Source organism: Cuculus canorus, chromosome 6, assembly GCF_017976375.1.
Source record: "Cuculus canorus isolate bCucCan1 chromosome 6, bCucCan1.pri, whole genome shotgun sequence".
Lineage (NCBI taxonomy): Eukaryota > Metazoa > Chordata > Aves > Cuculiformes > Cuculidae > Cuculus > Cuculus canorus.
Window position 1 is genome coordinate 3,482,009 of NC_071406.1, and position 19,877 is coordinate 3,501,885.

The following is a 19,877-nucleotide window of genomic DNA, read 5'->3' on the forward strand; positions in this document are numbered from 1 at the left end:
AATTTTGTGTAGAACAGATAAGGTAGACTTTGGAGATGACTTTAGATTTGTGTGTGTGTGTCTCACTTTGTTATGAAGTGTCATACATAACTCGGCCTCACTCAGACAGCCTTCAGGAAATACTCATTCTAGCACTGAAATTGCCAAATATGTGATACTTTGATACTACTTGTGGTAAACATTGCTTTGGCAAGTGTTGTACTATCATTACGTAGAAGAAACATGGTGGTGCTTATGTGCATGTTGAGGGGGAAGAATGTTAATTTGGAGGGTAAAACTGTCATTTTAAAAAGTAAACAGATGAAAATGTACCTTTTCTCTTACATCCTTTTCTATGGAACCATCCTTCATGCCTCCTCTTGAAGACGTTGAGTCTCAGCACCTAATGGTACATGTATCTTCTCTTGTAGGCTATCATCTGTATTTTCCTAATGACTATCAACAACCTGTTTGTCATATAGCATTTTAGTTTCTTGGGTCTTGAAATGTTTCCTTCTAACCTAAATTTTCTGCCTGAAAGAGGGGAGATTTAGATTAGACATTAGGGAGAAATGTTTTGCTGTTCAGGTGGGGAGGCCCTGGCCCAGGGTGCCCAGAGCAGTGGGGGCTGCCCCATCCCTGGAGGGGTTCCAGGCCAGGTTGGATGGGGCTTGGAGCCCCTGATCCAGTGGTAAGTGTCCCTGCCCATGGAAGGGGGGTTGGAACTGGATGGGCTTTGAGATCCCTTCCAACACAAGCTATTCTATGATTCTATGAATTCTCTTCTGAAATACATGGGCATCTGGAGGGTATGTAATGTGATGGTCTGTGATTTCTAGAAGATTAGAAAAGATACAAAGTCTGTTTCTGTCCTTAAGCTCTGAAAATATAAACATGGACTGCAGGGACATAAGTGGAAGACTGAAAACTTGGACTGAGATCTTACGTAAAACCAAGTTACAGAAAACAGAATAAAAAAAAATCCAAGCTCAGAAGAGGTTAAAGCACAGTTGAAACCAAGACTGTGATGAAAAGGAACAGAATGCACACAAGGTAGAATAATGATCCATATGCTGTACAGAAAGAGAAATGGTTCAATAAGTAGAAAGTTGCTGCCATACTGACAACAAATCAGCATGCGGAGTCAGTATGAAAAACCTCTCAGATTTTTGTCCTTATGTGTAGCATCAGTAAAAAAGAACGAAGGAGAATACAGACCATGAAAATAAACCAGATAAATTGGAAGAAAAAATAAGAAATGTTTGAGAAAACCATATTATAAACTCATAGAAAATAAGAGTTGACCAGAATAGCCATGGATTTAAGAGTGGTTTCAGGTTTTGGTAGTTGCAATCTTTGCTTAATCAGATTTCTAAACAAATATTTTTATCTTTGACAAAACCCGCCCTGTCCTTGTTCACTTATCTAAACATTTAGTAAGCCATGAAGAGTAAAAACCTGCTGTGCTTACTTAATTCTGATTGCCAATAGGAAATTGCACAAAGTCGCAGCGATGAGATAGAGCCCTGAGTGACCCTTGTACTACGATGCTTTGGAGATGATGTTTTCTCAGTTAGGATGCTTGTAGCTACAGCGTGTGGAAAAGATGGCTTAGAAAGTATTTATCAAAACCTGCATGTCCATTCAATGGGCCAACAGTGTGTTTCTTGAATTATTAACTCTACATAAACATTTTTATATTTATTTTTGTATGATGGGTCCCATCAGTACCTGGCACAGATGCATATCATCTGCTATTCGTTTAAATCTGGTCTGAGTATGAATAAGTGGTGCAGCCAAGAGAAGGTGATAGTCTAAGCCTCTGGCTAGACCGGAGTTCTACATACCATACATCAATTATTATAAATATCTTTATGATAAGATAATGCATAAACCTGACAACTGGTTAAATGAGAGATGTGGGCAGTACCTCTTAGTGCCTAAAGTATTGGCTTGGTACTGAGGTGACCAGCTATCCCTAAGCCACTGCCAGGTGGAATGATTTCAGGCAAGTCAGGTCACCCTGGCTATATCTCATTTTACTTATAAAGTAAGGATAATTAGCTATTGTTTTCTTGTCTATAAGGTCCTGAGATTTTTCTGGTGAGCTGATATCCTTGTTTTATAGGGAATCAGCCAGATTCATGACTCTAGTTTGCAGCAGAAGCAAACGTATAACAAAAAAAACAATAAAAACCAATTAATCAGTGATGTACACTGATAATTACTCTTATAAATACTTCTGTTGTTGTTGCTTTGAGTCACAAGAATACACAGGAACGCTTCACTGTTTCCTAGATCTGCCTTGCCTAGATCTGTCTTGCATACTGCAGACTTCCCTTCGCCTTGTTAAATAACGATCTATATCAGACAAAACCTGTTGCCTGCTCTCACCATCTGGCAATATTCGCCTGATGGGAACTTCTGCTCTCACTAGGAATGAAAGAAACCATTCCTGAGCGCATCGGCCAGTATAGAAACTGCCCAAAGAGGATCCAGCAACCCCTCATCCAGACTGCAAGGTCTGAAATGTATCTGCCAGTGCACTGACCTTGACTTTGCCCTTATTCCAAGTATATGTATTGCTAGATATCAACAATCTAAACAGAGCTAAAACCCTCAGCAACTGAAATATAAACAATCAAAACAACAAATGCATTTGTTGTATTAGCTGACAGCACCCATAATGTCACTGGACAAATATGTAAATACTGACCTAAATCCCTTTGCTAGAGAATTTTGTATTCACTTTAAATGTTGGAATAGACAGCAACTCCTGCATGATGCCCCTTGATCTGACCAGAAACCTCGGTGCCCACGCAGCCCCGGGTGCAGAGTTGTGCCATAGTTACTCCCCCTTGGAGCTGAGCCTTATCGTGATTCTACAGAATTCAGGAAACTACGATGGAAAGAGAATTTCATTCTTGTGAATTTGGCACTATTCATTAGCATTCAATTAATTAAAACCAAACCTTTAACATTTTTGGCAGAGTTGAAAAAGTAGACATCTGAATATGCAGCAAACTGGAATACTTGGAATACTGACCCAATCCATCAATTAGCTGGACATTAATTGCATTTTTTCCCACTGACTTCAGGAGCTGTAGATCAAACCAAATGTGGTAGACGGTGTGGAATCAGTTTGCTGCTGCTGAAGCCAATGACTTTCATAGGTGTTTCCTGAAGCAGGTAATTAACAATATTAATGTTCCTTTTCATTTCATGATAATAACGCTTGGGTGGTGCTGTGGTCATATTGGCCAAAATAAGGTATTCTTGCCTCACAAATCTCAAAGGACAGAGCTCAGAATTTGTACCACCATGGAAATTGATATAAATTGCTTCTTGTTCTTAGCTTTTTGGATAAGCAGGAAGTGTTCAGTTTTCACAGTATTACCTCTTCCCCAAAGAGTGGGAAAGGCTGGTGGGCTGGGCCAAGATGAAAGCAGAAGGCTGGACGGATTTATAAGTGTGTATGTTTTAAATATCCACAGAAACAATTTTGCAGTACTCCTGAAAATAACTGTGATGTCTGTTTAGTTGGTACACACGCTTGCACACAACCCCATAGGTGTTAATAAGTGTCTAGGTTAACATATAAAGTCCTTACCTGAAAACATTTTGCGATGTAATGTATGTAAGTCATTCGTGTCCAGTTAAATAAAAAAGTAGCAATTCATCCAAATTATTAAGTATTCGGGGAAACCTACCTTTACATCGCAATAACTTTTATAACACAGACTTAAAATAGTTTTAAAAGTTTATTACCCCTCTAATAGTAGAGCCATTTTTTGGTAAGGATTAGACTCTTGCTAATATTAATAACTCTAATGATACTCTTTCTGAATTCATAAGTCTTACTTTGGAGCATCTCTTCCTCGCTAAGGTGGTGTTGAGATAGGCAGCATTCCCCTACTGCTGGAGAGCTGTGATCTGGTTGATGCACAATATTAAGTATTTGTAGTATTTCCAGGTGCGTAAGTCAGACCGGTATCAGCAAAGCGAGGCAGCTCGCTGCCTTCTGGGACCTGTGATGTGATTTACTATGTATAAAGTGGCAATAATGCCACTTACCTGTGAAATTTTATGAGGATGAAACTAAAGCTAGAACCGTCTTTAAGAATGTTTCCAACAGCACGATTTTCAACAGCTTTTTGGAAAAACAATTTCCGTTGCTGCATTTTCTGTTGAGGGATGTGAAAGGAGACAACGTGCTATGTTTTTAAGGAAACTGAAACCCAGAATTTCATGTTCTGGTTGTTTCACTATTGATTTGTGTCTGCCCTAATTCCAACAGTGCATCACATAGTGAGAGATGAGATACCTCTCAGTAGCCCTGACTGCCCTACACCAGTATAAAAACCAGCCGGCTGTTCAGTCCCGGTGACTGGAGCTGGAATCAGAAAGCACCAGAAGCACAAAGGGTTTTGAACGGCGCTACCTCTGCTGCAGGAGTGTTGGCCAGAACTGCCTGGAATATTATGCTGTGATAATTTCTGTTTGGAATAAAATAACCTGGATGGGTCTAAACATGATCGGAAATGGTGAAGTGTTGCAGTTTCCCCTAATATAAAAATTCTCATTCTGGTCTGTGACAGTGAGAATATAAAATCCTATTTACTGTGATGCGGGGAGACCTTAAACTCAAGCCAACCTCTGCCTGTCATGCATAAGGGAAAGACACTTTCCTGTTGTAACTCCCTTTGCACCAGAGCTATAGAGATAGGGAAAACAAATTATCCAGGAGGAGAAAATTATGCGGATTTTCAAGTTAGGAATGTTGCTGTCAGTTATGTGATGTTGCCTTACTTCTCTTATTTTTTTGCATTACCACATTAAGCAAAACCAGGATCACTTAAACACACATTATCACCCACTGAAATGACATGTGCTTCCTAGTTACAAACTACCGCACAATAGAAAAACTGAGAAAAGAAATAATATTAGAACGTGTCCAATATTTGGCATCTCATGTAATTGTAGAAGTGCAGCAAATCACTGCTTTTCTACGATACTAAAAATAACATTTTAATAGAAAGGTCTGTTATCTGCTGTTGTATAATTTCTTCTAAAAAAACCCAAATAACCAAGGAAATTTTTCATTTGTAATGTAATTTAATTCTGGATTTTATTTTTGATTATGGTTGAGGTTAACTTTGATGTTTTCAAAATGAATTTCAAAGACTATTTATTCAGCTAATTTCGAAGGCAAAAACACACTGAAACTTTTATCCCAGTTGGTAAGCAGCTATCCCCTAGTTTTATTCAAGTTTTCACATAAAAATGCCAGTCGGGAATAAAACTGACAAATATATTCAATCAAAGATGGAATATTTTTTCCTCTTAAGTTGCAAATGGCTTCATTAAAATAAAAGCACCACCTTAGGGATTGCATAAAGCAGAATATTGGTATCTAAATGGTATTTATGACTCGGCTAAATGTAAAGTGAATTAAAATTTAAAGCATTATAGTCAGGTAGGCCGCAGACATTCGTAGACGAATGTCCATTAAGAAGATGAAAGAACCTGCCCGTCCCTAGCGACAGGAACATGTCGGGTTAGCGGTCAGGCATACCTACACGCTTAGTGGCACTGTAAAGTAAAAGCATCACAGTTCGACCCTAAAGTACTTGTGTGATGTTCACTTCAGGCAAAGAAGACAAAATCTTCATGCATACATCTAAGAATGCATATTTTTTCATCCATATATCTGTATATATAACATATAGCTACATGTTCATCTCTATGTTATATATGTGTGTGTATATGATGTAGATATATGTGCATCTATATATATCTGTGTATATATGCCTATCTATATACTGTTATATATCATATATATGTGTGCTATATAGATATATAATATTACAATATTATTATTGATGATAAAAAGCAACAGTTAGTGTTGTAAAATACAATACAAGCACTGTTAATTTGCCAGTTGCTTGGATCCACTGCAAATCCGGCTGGTTTGGGGTTTGTAAACTATTTGCACACAGCTATAATATAGATACGTGTCACATTTCCTGAATTTTTACATCTAAGAAGAATGACACAATTTGGTCCGTTAACTTAATTTATTGAACTGAATTCCAGCTCCAGTAGTAAATGTATTACACCACAATCAGTGAGTGATTGACAAGGGTTCTTGGCAGATTTGTTTCCTTCCCATAATCTTGGTTTCTTCATGGAAAAGCCATTGTTCAAGTCACTACAGAGTGGTGAGCTGGTCAGGAAATAGTTTCTCATTACTCAAAAGTGTTTATCACCAAACAATAGAATATTCTTCAAGATGTGTGCTTTTAATTTACAAACGCATTTCTATGAAACCCAAGATTTTCAGTAACTGAAAAAAAATATTCAGCCATCTTTAATTGAATGCCATTGTATGACACTTATCTATGCACTTTTCTGGCCATATTACCATGATGCTTTGCTCCAGGCATTGGTTTTGTTTACCTGAAAAAACCACTTACATCCTGGATACAGTCAAAATAATCAGGCCAGAAGTTTATTCACCCAGCACCGGCCCCCTGAATATAGTACACCCAGGATCTTGACAATTATTTGTGTTGAGAAATAGATACCATGCAATCTACTGCCTTTTAAAAAGACGTGGTAAATTTGCATAGCATTCATTTACATAACTTTATTTATTTCCTATTGCTTCTGTGGAGCTACTACCTGCCGTAATGTGTTCCTGGCCCTGTACTTTCCCTTCTCTACTGTGAGTTACCGGAGCTCGCACGCACTTGCCAGTGTGTAATTTGCACAACCGTTTGGGTCACCTCTGACTGTGGCTCTGTATGTATAACTTAGCATATTGTAATACTATAAAGCTTTAAATCCAAAGGAATGTGAGATGGGATATAACTATTTATTAGAATATTAGCATTTCTAACACGACTTCTTATACAATGCTTTGAACCACGTAGTGCATATTCCTTTCTTTAAATAGTATCCCTGAGTCTTACTATCTCCTTTCCAGTTCAGGCAGATTAGCTAAGTTCTTAAGTGGTATCATTTTATTATCCATCTGCTTTGTGCCATACTAGTATCTTTGATAAGATAGGTGACTAGTGGGATGCTTTTTCAGAGTACACGGCTTTATAACCGTGTCCCTGCCTGTGGTGGGGAGGGTGGAACTAGATGATCTTTAAGGTCTTTTCTGTCCCAAACCATTCAATGGTTCTATGATTGTCATTTACTTTTTTTTTTTTTCCACTTCATTTTTTTTAGAAAATGTTTTAGGAAAATAAAATCATTAATAATAAAAAAGCAGGGCATAGTACACATGCAGGAGTAATTTAAAAGTAAATTTTCTTCTCTATTTTACTTTCTACCCTTCACTTAAATATTCAAACACATGATAAAAGCTAATGATTGAGTGAGGGGTTTAAAAGATCTAACACTAGGGCTTTGCAGGTTAGAAGTCTAGTTTACCTGTAGTGGTCCTGTTCACACACTGGCTGCATCGAAGTAGGAAACCCAATCTTTAAATGAGTCCAGGGGATTTTCAAGACTAGTTCATCAAATACATTGCACTAAGCCTGAATAAAGGCAAAGCAGGAACTGAGTGACTCCTGCTACAGCCTGATTCCTGGAGGGCAGAGGTGATCCAGGCATTTGGTGGTGGTGTGGCCCACGAGGAGGCTGGGACTTGGCCTCATCATCAGTACAGTGGCTTGTGCTAGAAGTTTGTTTGCTGAAACCCTGGGTTTTCTTTTCCATAGGGCTCATCCAAGCGACATTCGTGAGTCAGTAAAGCTGGAAGACAGAGCTTAAAACCCATTTGCTGGTTTCTCGTATCAGCTTTGTATTAACAGCTCCTAAAACAGAATCAGGTCCTGTTTATACAGGGGAAAACCAAAGCTTATTCTGGACGGCCTTTGTGATATTAGCAATTGTATCTTCAGAGCTTTTTCAGAAAGTTGGTGGAGGGATGAACAAAAGGAAAACCTCATGAGGTTCAACAAGGCCAAGTGTAAGGTCCTGGACTTGGTCGGGTCAACCCCCATTTTCAGTACACAATGGGGTATGATGTGCTTGAGAGTAGCCCTGCAGAGAAGGACTTGGGAATGCTGGGCGATGAGAAGCTAGACATGAGCCAGCAATGTGTGCTCACAGCCCAGAAGGCCAACTGTGTCCTGGGCTGCATCAAAAGCAGTGGGGACAGCAGGGAGGGAGGGGATTCTGCCCTCTGCTCCTCTCTTGTGAGACCTCATCTGGAGTAATGTGTCCAGTTCTGGAATTCTCAATGTAAGAAGGAGATGGAGCTGTTGGAATGGGTCCAGAGGAGGCTACAAAGATGATCAGATGGCTGGAGCACCTTCCATACGAGGACAGGCTGAGAGAGTTGGGGTTGTTCAGCCTGGAGAAGAGGAGGCTCCGAGAAGACCTTATAGCGACCTTCCAGTACCTGAAAGGGCTACAGGAAAGCTGGAGAGGGTCTGTTCACAAAGGCTTGTGGGGATAGAATGAGAGGGAACGGGGACAAACTGGAGAGAGGCAGATTTAGACATTAGGAAGAATTTCTTCACCATGACAGTGATGAAACACTGGCCCAGGTTGCCCAGGGAAGTTGTGGCTGCCCCATCCCTGGAGGTGTTCAAGGCCAGGTTGGATGGGGCTTGGGCAGCCTGATCCCGTGGGATGTCCCTGCCTATGGCAGGGGGTTTGGAACTGGATGGGCTTTAAGGTCCCTTCCAACCCAAACTATTCTATGATCCTATGATTCTAAAACAGGTTCTGGTGGGCCAAGGCAGATGCAGATCCGTTGCCAAATAGCAAATCTTTTTCAAGGCAGGTGATTTAGAGTGGTTGCTGAGCACTATGTGAGGAGGAAATGAGCGTAGGGGAAAAGAAAGTGAAGTCACTTTATTAATGAAGATATATTCTGAAACACTGTACATTTTGAACTGTCTTCAGTTGGTATATATATTGATAACCATAAAACTGTGCTGCAGAGATTTGAATGTAACATGCCACGTAAAAATAGAGTATATGAGAAATACATCTTTAATCTGAGGCACAAAAATAAAATGAAACTATGAATGCTCTGAACTGTGCTAATTACATTTTGCAATTATGGGGATCTGACTCATAAAAGTACCAGACTGACATCATCTGAAATCACACAAAAATCAAACAGAACATTTGGATTTAACTTTTGTAAAGGTTAAAATTTTCTAGAGGAAGGGAAACCACACATCCTCGGTGAGGGGTAATGCAGACTGTTCTTGGAGCAGAGAGCTCTCAAAAGTCAACTCAAAGGTGGAAACGAGATAGACAAAGACGTGAAGCTTGTGCGTGCTGTGATAGCTGCTCAAACATGGGTAATCCTTGGTGCACAAAAAGGATGTCAGAAATGCAATAGGTGATACAGTAGGGGTACTGGCAGGCTGTGGTGAAAAATCAGTATTAGTAGTTCAAAAGAGTATGTGTGGGGAGCCTCGTTAGAAAAGTGACCTTTTCTGTCAATTTGATGGGAGAAGAGTTTATTAAGCTTGACTCAAGTAAACAGCTCTGTATTAGAAGAGGTTTTAGTAGTATAAATACTTAAAAAAACCAAAACCTTTTTAGAAAGCTATGGATAGGGAAATGAAGACCTTAAGTAAAATACTAAGTTGACGTTGCTGAACTTATCTCCTTTAAACAAATCTGTGAGCAGGTGAAATCACTTTTGAAGGAGTATTTTTTGCCATAGAATGCCAGGATTCATCCGCTACATAAACTGTGAAAGGGCAGGGATATGAAAAACTTGGCAAAGAGATGGAAGTTGCCCTCCTGCAGCCAGGGATGCTCTGGCCTGAATGGTAAAAGGAGCTGGAAAAGCTCAGCTTTCCCACAGTACATGTCCTTGAAAAGTTTTTTCTGTAACATAGAAGTTAAAAAATGGAGTGTGACAGACTTGTTTCTCTGGAAAAAAAAGTAGGGAAAACACAATAAGGAGATCATCAGTCACTGTAAGGAAACATCCAGCAGATTTGGGGACCTAACAATTTCCATTGCCAATGAGGTAACAAATGTGTGGGAGATGACAGACACCAACACTTTTCTGCTACTGGATGTCCCAACAGAGATCTAGCAGGTCACGCTGTACTTGTACACATTTAGCAGTCCCTTTAAGAAAGAGTTTCCACAAAGAAATCGTTTGGGTTGTGACTCAGCACTTGAGGTAGGTGGCAAAGGAAAATAAAATATATTTTTAAAACCTAAATGTATTATAAAGTGAGATGTTTATGAAAGGTATTTTGATGCTGCTGGTACATTTTGTAAGAAATTCTTCATCACAGAGAACCAGTTTTGCGGGACTAAAAAGAGAACAATGTAAATAACCCTGGAGATAGACTGGGGAAGAAATAGCTAAAGGAGAGTTCCACATACGGAAGAAATGAGTGACACCACTGTCTGCGTGCTCCCCAGCTAACAACAAGAGTCCCTTCCCCTGGGACAGACTTATGTTTTCCCTCTTTACCTGAACTAGCAGCCAATAGCATTCCTAGGGGACATGTCCAGAGAAAACTGCATCTTTGTTCAAGCTTCACTGCATAACTTTCAGTCCCTCTCTTTGTCAGGGAGACTATAATCCTCTGCACCATCGGATGTTGTTTTAATATATTATGTACATGACCCACACATAGAATCATAGAATAATTTGGGTTGGGAGGGACCTTAAAGATCATCCAGTTCCAACCCCCTGCCATGGGCAGGGACACCTCCCACTGGCTCAGGGGCTCCAAGCCCCATCCAACCTGGCCTGGAACCCCTCCAGGGATGGGGCAGCCACAGCTTCCCTGGGCAACCTGGGCCAATGCTTCACCACTCTCATGGTGAAGAAATTCTTCCTTAAGTCTAGTCTAAATCTGCCCCTCTCCAGTTTATAGCCATTATCACATCACCTCTTATCCCTCTCTGGGGTTAATGGAGAGGCTGAGGTCTGGAAGATTCAGCTGTGGGTCATTTTTGTGGCCCTAACTCAAACTCATTGCCACCTCCTCAGTTTTGGTTACCACCCTGAGGCAAAGCTTGCGGGCTGGCTCAGACTGGGGGTGGCTGAGGTGATGCTGCTCACCTCCCAAGCTGGATGTGCACGGCAAAATAGTCTATCCGGTATTATGCAGGTAAAGGAGTCACTTCAACGGTTGTACTTTATGCACACCTCTCTATGCAGCTAAGAATCAGGTTAGCAATGCATAGGTAAACCTTTTAGTCTTCTTTATTTGATTTAAAAAGGATTATTCTTGCTTTAAATAGGTCATTGTTAGTGTATAAAATGAAAAAAAAGCAGTAGAATATGAAAATACTTTGTGTTGTCGTTACAGTTAATGTGATTACAGCCCTCTCAAGCTCTACAAACACCTGAAGGACATTTGCTGGTTGCAGACCTGACTGCTAATGGACTTGAAAAAGCCGTTAAGGAGAGTCTAGAGGTCAAACTGAAGCACCTCAGAGGTAGAGGTTGTGGGGCTGGCGCAGGGTGTGGCTGTGGTGGGATGCTCCTCGGCAGCGATGGGCACCACCTGGAGCTGGGGTCACAGCTGCCGCCCACACTGAGCCCCTCCCCAGCCTGAGCAGCGTAAAAGGAGGTGCTATGGGAGGGTTTGTTCGCTCATGGCTGTGTAGCTCCGCTGCACGCTGAGTACCGTTGTTCTGGAGAGCCACCATCACCTCCTGCTCCTTCACTCGCAGCTCCGTGGCCCATCAAGGTAAGGACAACGCTGCTTTCTGATGGTTTTGATACGTCGTATGGAGTCCTGTGTGTTGTTTGGTCCTGTTTGGAGGATTTAAACTGAACTTTTGCAGTGCTCGTAATGGAGAGGTGTGAGGCTGTGGTGTGCCTCTGGGTCAGCTGGAGCCTTGTGGTGTGCTTGCCCAGGTCTCTTCTTTCTTGTGGTTAAATGGGACCCAATGGCTTTAAATTGGGTAAATCCAGGTTTGGTTGGAATGAAGCTGTGGATGGCTTTAAATGGAGAAAACTCATAACTACCATGGAAGGCAGGAATGATTGCTGTGTCCTTGTGGACTGCTGCTTGTTTCCAGGCTTGGTTTTGGCCAAGAATTGGCTTTCAGTGTTGTGGCATATTCTGTGCTGAAGAGCCTTGGCTTTAAGGAAGTTTTCTTTCCATAACTAAGCTTAGACTCTGGCTCCTCCTGTGTCCTGCTCTGTGTCACTCTCCCCCTTGGACTTCCCTGCCCTGGGACAATTGAGTGGCTGCTCCCAAGTGCTTCCCTAGATGTTTAGTCACGGTCCATCTCTTGAGAAGTTCATGTATTAATTGTGAGCTGAAGTTTGTTAATGAAGAAACCCGAGGTATCAAAGATATTTTAACTGAATCCGATGCAAATAGAGGTATGGTGGTTATTCCTGCAACTCTAAGTGTAAGGCTAAAAAGCTCAGTAGAGAGCTTTAGATATACAGAGGTGCTGAGGGACATGGTTTAGGGAGCATTAGGAATGGTTGGACTTAGTGGGTCCCTTCCAACCCTATGGTTCTATGGTTCTGAAGATACAAGAAAAGGTGACTGTATCAAAATCAGGGTTGAGTTTGCTTGCTCCTCAAAAATAAAAGGAAAAAAATCCTGCTCTTCTAGACTGCTCTTCTCAATTTCCTGCAGTAGACTGCTTCGATGTAGATGAGTATGTTAATATACATCTAATCTGGTTTTGCTAAATAGGACACAAGTGATCTGTAATGATGAATCAAATAGCGGCATGAATTTGCACAGTTCCTAATGGCTCTGGAATTTGTTTGAATGCATTAACACTAGTTCCTACTAATTGTTTAATGGAAAAAGGCAGTAAAATCGAGTAGCTACTGGAAAAATTGCAAGATTGTGATTTCTTCATAGATTTGCTAAACAGAAGTAGTGTAGCAGTGAAAAATGCCACGTCTGGATGTCATTTTGTCAACCAAACAGAACAAGAGCTGTGATCTGTGATAAAGGTGGGAAAGTTGCCCAGGGGAGTGGTGGCTGCCCCATCCCTGGAGGGGTTCCAGGCGAGGTTGGATGGGGCTTGGAGCCCCTGAGCCAGTGGGAGGTGTCCCTGCCCATGGCAGGGGGGTTGGAATTGGATTATCTTTAAGGTCCCTCTCAACCCAAACTATTCTATGATCCTATGAAGCTGTAGCATTGTGGGAAGATGTAGAGCTTGACAACAGGAGAGATGCCTTCTGGGTCAGGGAGTTATTGTTCTTTTGAACGTGATGTAGTGTCTGCTTGCGGTGGAAGCTAACGGTGATGTACCACTGCCAGAACTTAGGGGCTGTTTAAGCAGAGATCAACTGGTTCAAGTGCTGTTTGAGACTGAAGAAATAAGTCTGAGTGTTTTAAACTGTGTTATGCTATTTCTGTTGTTGAGTTTTGGCTGGGGACGGGCTGTGCTGCTGGAAACTGTAAAGGCTTTGGCAATTTTTAAACTTGCTGCAATCAGCATGTGAACTTGCCAAATTTTAGCCTTTTATATGGTAGCTCCCTGAAAATGGGCTCAGCTGGTGTGGACCAAGAGATGCACCTGGGCTGCTACTGCTGGATAAATAGGTAACCTGTGGTGAATGTAGATGTAGTTGGATTGCTTTGTGTGGTACTCTGAGGTGGTTTGAACCCTCAGTCTTCTGTCCTGGACACAAGGATGCTCGAAGCCTGTGGTAGAGTTACTCTAACCTCTGTGCCTGGGGATTCAAAGCTGCTTTTTTTTCCAGCTGGGGAATTGCTCAGCTATAGTGAATTCACCAGGAAACTTTTGATTTGCAGCAGCTGTGGGAATAACTCAAAAGATGTTTTCTACACCTGACTGAGTTCTCGAGGTGTATGAGAGTCAGCGGAGACTCTCTTGCTGCTGTTTGTCCACCCTGTAGCCTCAACGACCTGATCCACTCATCATTAGGAGCAAATTTCCAGTCATTCTCACGAGCATCTTGAACAAAATGTGCCAGTTAAGCTGTACTCAGCAAGAGAGGGGGGGAAGGAAGAAAAAACCAAACCCACAACAAAAAAAGGAAACAAAAACCCTCTTGAAACCTGATCTGACTGTTATGGGAGACGATTATTATAGTTCTTCACTTGCAAATTTTCCGTTTGTGTTAAGTTGCTTCCCACAGTCTCTCACTGTCACATTCATTCAAAAGCCAGAATGGCATTGATAGAGTTCAGCGTTTTGGCTCATTCGTCCCAGTTCTGCCTGGAGACTGGACGGACAGGATGTAACAGAAATCTTCCACCAAAATTCTGCCCTCCCGGTCGTCCCCTTTCACTTGAAAAGGGCTACTTAGATTTTCCCTTGTCCTCCTTTTGTCCCAAGTCAAATATGTTTTGAAACCAAAACAAAACACTTGAAATGGCAAGAGCCTCCCCCTTGCAAAGCAAACTTTCTTTCAGATACTTAAAAAAATACATATATATATATAAACTGCCTTAAAAAAAATATATATATATATAAAAACTGCCTTAAAAATACTGTTTTGAAGCTTCCTTCACCTCTATCTTTATAGCAATGCAAAGTGAGGCTATATAACTTTTATGAATTAATTTGTTTTGTTTGTAGCTGGTTATCATCCTGCTCTGGAATAACCGTGTTACATTACACCAGTGCCATTTCTAGATGTTATCATTATGGCCTTTTAGTTAAGAATTACCACTACTATTACAGTAACTACAAGGAAATGCACTCCCACTCAGTGCTGTGATAAGATGCCTCACATCCTCCTCCTATTGCAATGGTTTCCTTCGTGCTTCACTTCTCCAATGGGGACATATTTGCAGCAATGATAACAGTTTTCAAAAAGAAACTAATAAAATGTGCACATATATTTTTTTTTTTTGGGTAAGGCTTGTGATTTCCTCCCAACAAAACTGTCACTGAAGCTGGTAACCACATTTAGTAGAAATGATTATAGATGTGTGACAAATTTACAGGAAAATGCACAGCAGAACTGGAAACATTTTCCTTTTCATCAGCAATACGAAAAGCAAGGGGGGGAAAAGATATGTTTTTCTCTCCCTTTCTGTTTGACAGAATACTTCAAATTCTAAGACCTGGGAGTGTAACTTCTGAATAATGTTTCTGTTGAAGTATCAGCCAATTTTCTTAATAGGGAAAACACATTCTTGACTGTGATCAGATGTCAGTCACCATTGGTTAGCATCATTAATTGACAGGGATGAGAGAGCTTGGCTTATAATAATGAAAAGGTGGGGGAAAAGTGCTGTTGATTTTACAGCAATTTTTAAGTGGCAGTTTTTGAATACAGGAGAAAAGGTTGTCCTGCAATGGGCATGTTGAGTTTAAAAAAGGAAAAATCAGATCAGTCTAGAAAGGTGTAAGGGTTTATATCTGACAAACACTTTATGGTTTACCCAAATGAACTTGACATATGTTAATAAAAGAAAAAAATCTTATGTGTTTAGTTCTCGGTAATATATGTGAGTTTTGGTCAGTTCTAAGAGAAGTGAAATGATTGTCTCCTTTGTGTCTGGCCATTCCTCAAAAATGGACTCTGTTTACCCCAGCTGGGTAACTATTGCCCAAATAATCAGAAGAAATTGATATTGTGTCCTTGGTATTGTGCCTTTGGACCTTGAGGGTTTGTAGGTGGTTTCTCCTGGAAGAGTCTTCACAAGGTCTGTTAGGTTTTTGCTGCTTTTTATTTCCTTCTGTGCACTTCCACTCATTTATGAAAAGTTATTTGACTTAGGAATAAACAGTGAGATGCAGCATCTTTGCTCAGAAATGCAGGTCTTTTTAGCTGGTGACCTGGCCAAGAGCACTGTGCACTTCGAACGAGTTAAAACGGCACAATGCATGGTATTCAAGAGCCTCTCGAAGGGGCATCCCCTCTTGTACAGAAAAGCACAACTCCTGGTTGGTGCAAATCTTTTTCTTCAGTGATGATAGATATTTTTCAGACTCTGCTTCCACTTGCCACTCTTTGCTTTTCAAATCTAGTGCGGAAAACTAGACAAAACCTACGCTAGCATTCACAGTATCTTCCACTCATGACAGTGGTTTTGAATTCTTTATCTTCTTTATCCTTCATGTAGTGTCTATGATGCTCTCTCCTCCTTTAGCCAAACTGGAAGCCAACTATCTAGCTGAAATCCCCTTTTCCAGCTGTATGACAGACCTGCACCTTTTATTCTCCCTCCCGAATTTGTGTGTATATATATATATATGTAAAGATGAGAGTCCTCCACTCCCATGAAAGGGAACAAGCTTTCTTATCTTAGTGCTTCAACAAAATGAAGAGCTCCAAGGTTTCCGTAGTGTTTTGTTGTTATTTAAATCACTATCTAGTGGTATTTATTATTCCATGCTTTATAATGGAATTTATGATTTCACTTTATTTAGGTAAATGCAAAAAACCCAATAGTTTGATACCTCTAAGTAAACAGTGTTTTTTAAAGGCAGGCACTCTAGGGAATAATTAAATATTATTTGGCTATCACTTACAGATCACATGTTTTAGATGAGTATTCTTGGAAACTGTAAACAATAGGTTTGATGCTAAAACCAGGCAAATTTATATTACAGATTCAATATGAATACCTGAACGGACCTAATGAAACATAAGCAAAGTTACATTCCATATTGGGATGAAGTTATCAGAAGCAGAATTCTAAAAGATTAGGGGGTAAAGTATGTAGAGGCCTCAATCTAGAGTGAATTAATATTGAAATTATGTCTGGAAGTCATTTAAATCCCACAGTAGTGGTTAAGAAGAGGAAAAGCTGTAGTAGTCAAGTTTTAAAGAGGATATTGGCCTATCAGATGTTGGGTGGGGGAAATGTGAAGGTGTTGAACAACTCTGGAAAAATATAACACACATATACATGATATTAGTTGTTAAATACCAGACCTTCCCTGGAGTTACAATATTTTTGTGCTCCAGAAGAGGCTTATCAAGAACTCCCAAGTGTTATGGGGTAGAGCTTTTATCAAGAGTGTCCCGGGTTGAAACTCTAGGCTCAAAGTGGATTTCTTATTTTTACACTTCGGTTATTTCATTGATAAATATGTGAAGTATTACAGTGGTGCAATAAGTTCAAAACCAGGTCCTGAATACACCACACAAAGATCTATGTGTATTAGAGCAGTAATAACATACAAGATCTGTTTTGTACAATGCTATTGTTATTTACACTTTGGAGAGAGCAAACACAGAAGCACGATGTCTTCGTATTGATGTTCCTGACTATTTGCAGGAATTTAACTGTAAAAACAAAAATTTGTGTGCTTTTTCTGTGAATTTGTCTATCCTAGTGTGCCACCATGAGCTCTGTGATGATGAATTTAAGTTTTAATTTGAGCTAAGATGTTTTTAATCACGGACACTACTCAGTTTTACTCTTGTATGTTTAGGCAGATAAATAAAATACTACACATAAAGGGAGGTAACAAAATGAAACAAAAATTAGAGAGTGTCTGTGGTAGCTCAGCATCAACCATTTTGATGGCCCAGGGAGAGGAAAGAAACTTGTATTTTCCTCCCAGGGAGGACAGGAATGGAAGAGAACTTTCTCAAAGGCTACACTAAAATGCTGCATAAGGGTAGTAAGTCATGATCACAATGCGCTCTGATCTTCTACTCATATTGTGTTTATTTTTGCCTGTCTCCTATCCTGAAAAGCAGGATACTGTTGCTCATCTGCCTTGCAAGGATGTTGTATTTACTATGCAATGTATGCAGAATGCTTTTTTTTTTCTAATAGATGCTCTAGAGTGCAAAGAATTATTGCTTTGTTTTTATTCATGACTTGAGCTGGGTTTTAGTTAGTTGCATGCTTTTGTATGCTGCATATTGGGTTTTTATAGCAATGTCTGTGTTCTCTGGGTACCTAAGCAGAGATTTTCATTTTAATGCTACATAATTCAAATGCTGGATTCATACCAAATTCACCTCCTCCACACATTTTAACTGCATTATTAATAATAATATGGTTGATTGCTGATGCTATATATTTGTTTTCTAAAGAGCTCATTGAGAAGCTGGGTGTGTTAATAAGGTATGGTGTGTTTCTCCTGTGTTCTCAGCAAGGCTCCAGCCTGTAGCACGCAACTGGCACTGCCCATATTCTCTTTCGCTGCTACTAGGCAGAGCATGCAGGCATTTTCAATTCTCTGGATCATTCACAAGTTACCTCCAACCCAACCTTGTCATTGCAATTCGTCACACTTGCAGTGTATGCTTTTATGTGCTGTATCTTGCTGAAGTCTCATCACACCAGGCCAGTGCCACAGGGTACTAGACAACAACAAAGATCTCAAGCATAGTTTAAAAGGTAGCACTATAAAAGAGAAAAATAATGGCTGCAATCACTGCTAGATACCCTGTTCCCACAGATCCTGCAGTCTTTTTTTTCATTTCGAACTAAAGCTAAGTTGTATGAACTACTCCCTTCCCTGCTGCCACCGTATGTCCAATATATCTGGCACCCTGTCCAGCAAGGCAGGGAAAGAGAGAAGCCCTGACATGCTGTATCTGGAGGGAATAATCTGGGCACTGTTTCAACGTGAAAATGTTTGAGGAGATTCTCTAATCACCTTTTGGCTAACACTTTGTGGGAATTGGGTTGGTGTTATGAATGGAGCTCTGGCTGTGTAGAGTTCCCAGCTTTGCCACAGATTTCTGGGTGTCCTTGGACAAACCATCAAAGGTTGTTTTATCTCTTGCTGGAAGCAGTGAAGTTACATGGTTCCTTAAAGAGAAAAAAGGTGAGAATAAAACAGGTCTATTCTTCTGCTCTTCATCTAGAAAATAAGTTGTAATTGTCTCATTCCTTTCCTGCGTGTTTTTTAGATACCTGAATTTGTGCCTTAACATATTTTGATACTGGATTCTTTGCCTCTACTATGATCTCTTGGTCACAGTAAGTTTTATAGTAGTTTCTGTCAAAAGAAGCCGTTACGTTTTTCAAGTGCCTTCTGTGAAGACTTAAGGATAGGTTGTGCACTCCTTCCTCTCCTGATATCTCTAGTTGTTAGTCCCTGTTGTGAAATTAGGTTAACTTTTGTATTCTGTCAGCACTGGTTAGGTCTTATAATGATTTGGTTTAATAGGCACCTGTGTGACTGTTGACACAAAATCTGTGCAAGCCAGAAGTTAGAAGGTTGCAATTCCAGTCCAAGCAATAGCTGCCTTGAGGTTCCATCTTGGATTTATCTTTTCACATAGAAGTATGTTGAAGCTATTTCCTTCAGATTGCTATGAGTTTCTGTTAAATTCCCGTCTCTAGGGGGGGAGAGAAAAGCTAGGCTTTAAACAAGCGCTGAATCATGAGTGGTGACTTTTTCTGGGGTGCAGGAGCTTTGGAGGTAGGAGGAGGATGGCCATCCTCAGGGACAGCATTTGCAGCCCTGTCCCCAGAGGTGTGATGTTACAGCAGACTAGACAGTGTAGTAGAAAGTACAGGAGGAATCAGATAATCAGGTGGTGGCTCATTAGCCAGTGGATCTGTCCTGTTGCTGTTATTCTATAGTAATTAAAGCCATTTGGCTATGAATAGCGCTCAGTGAATTTGGAGGCATTCAAAATTGTGTAGATGTGGCACTTTAGGACACGGTTTGGCAGGCATGGTGGTTTTGGACTGATGTACTTGATGATCTTAAAGGTCTTTTCCAACCTTAATTATTCTATTTTATGATTCTATGAGTTTGTGTGTGCATTTTCTTCAACTGATACAAGCGTAAAAAGGCGAAAACTGATGTGTGCGTGCAGATCGGGGCCAGCGTGCAGGGGCTGAGTTGTCTGCAGGCTCTGCCCTGCCCAGGGTGCATTGCTCAGCACAAAAGAGGGAGGAGAGTTCCTGTATCATGGAGGAGTATCTCTCCTTGCCCTTTCATGTCCTCTCCTTTTCGTGCACACATCCGTGCTGGCTGTCTCTGTAGCTTGTGATGGAGGC

General features: G+C 40.6%; 1 long non-coding RNA gene across 4 annotated transcripts in view; it reads left to right on the forward strand.

The window, feature by feature from the left end:
- Nucleotides 1–19,877, forward strand: part of LOC128852498 (uncharacterized) — a 227,094-nt gene that overhangs the window by 66,788 nt on the left and 140,429 nt on the right. For 2 of the 4 annotated variants that reach the window (XR_008450370.1, XR_008450369.1), the window contains 2 exons: nt 3,078–3,168; nt 11,304–11,955. The exons of 1 other annotated variant lie outside the window; for it this stretch is intronic. This is a non-coding gene — a long non-coding RNA (uncharacterized LOC128852498). Of the gene's footprint in view, nt 1–3,077; nt 3,169–11,303; nt 11,956–19,877 lie in introns of those variants that run through there. One more of the 4 variants, XR_008450371.1, reaches the window with a different exon arrangement.